General features: G+C 38.6%; 1 pseudogene; it reads left to right on the top strand.

Annotated features, from left to right (window-relative positions):
- Positions 1-744: 744 nt before the first annotated feature.
- On the top strand, positions 745-822 carry LOC130297199 (U2 spliceosomal RNA; annotated as a pseudogene).
- The last annotated feature ends 453 nt before the right edge of the window (positions 823-1,275 follow it).

Genomic DNA, 1,275 nt, shown 5'->3' with positions numbered 1-1,275 from the left:
ATTTTCTACTCTTATCTCAATTCATGTATAAAGAAACTCCTTGAGTCAACGGCTTCTCATGTTTTTGCCTGTTGTTCCTCGTCTTATCTTGCTGGATATGAGCCTCTAGAGATATTAATCAAAGATATTGGATGTATATCCGCTTTGTTTGGGAAGAAAAGAAATCTAAAATCAATATTTCACATACATACCACTACAACAAAAATCTTTTATCTTAACCACTCAACAGTAGAATGGAATAAAATGCAGGCATTAATAATTGCCTATTAAAGTGTCAGCTCTCAAACAGACAGGTTTTTTTGGCTAAGGTGGGCAAGGCATCTACTTTTGAGGTTTTTGTCAGGGCATTGTAGAGGACAGGTCCATGAATGAATCATTTTGCTGGTTCTATATGTTATCTAATCAAAGGATTATTAGAATCAATCACTTACAGGTCCAGAGGAACTTAGATAAAGGCATAAGAAACAATTAACAAGTAAGAAATGCTGTCCCTTAAATTATTGTTATAGTTATTAGCATGGCAGTGTCGTAGCTTAGTTGTTAGCAATGTTCCCTTCCAGGTCTGGGGTTTTAGCCTTAGATCAAACAACATCTACATGGAGTATGTTCTCTCTGTGTTTTATAGGTTTCTTCTCACACTGATATTGTCAACCACCCACCATGACTGACATCAATGACAGAAGTGAGCAGCCCAAGGAAATTGGGTGTCCAAATCCCACACCTAATACGGTAGCCCTTTTGGGTGTCGCTTCTCGGCCTTTTGGCTAAGATCAAGTGTAGTATCTGTTGATATCAGTTAATAACAGTGTACGGGGAACACTGGTGTGGGACTGATGGGGATGGACACTGCATGGAGGGGGCAGGTGTACCAGGGTTCTGAGGAATCAGCTCAATGGCTGCCCCGATGAGACCTTTTGTGCATCAGGGAGTGGTGACTAATGACTGGCGGCATATGCCACATTCGAATTCGCGATATTTCACGAATATATGGACAAATATTCGTCCTATATTCGCGAACTTTGCATATTCGAAATATTCACGGTTATTTTCGCTTTGCGGAAATGAGCATGCAGATAACTATCTACCTGTCTATATTATCTTTCCATCTATTTCATATCTATCTCATATCTATCTCATATCTATCTCATATCTATCTCATATCTATCTACCTCATATCCATCTATCTATCTATCTCCTAATATTCTTGGTCTATACAGAAGTGATAATGGGTCTATGCCATTTTTCATTTTGAATATTGTCATGTCATATTCGCGT

This window comes from Hyla sarda, chromosome 12, assembly GCF_029499605.1.
Source record: "Hyla sarda isolate aHylSar1 chromosome 12, aHylSar1.hap1, whole genome shotgun sequence".
NCBI classification, from domain to species: domain Eukaryota; kingdom Metazoa; phylum Chordata; class Amphibia; order Anura; family Hylidae; genus Hyla; species Hyla sarda.
This window is presented reverse-complemented; position numbering and strand designations above follow the sequence as displayed.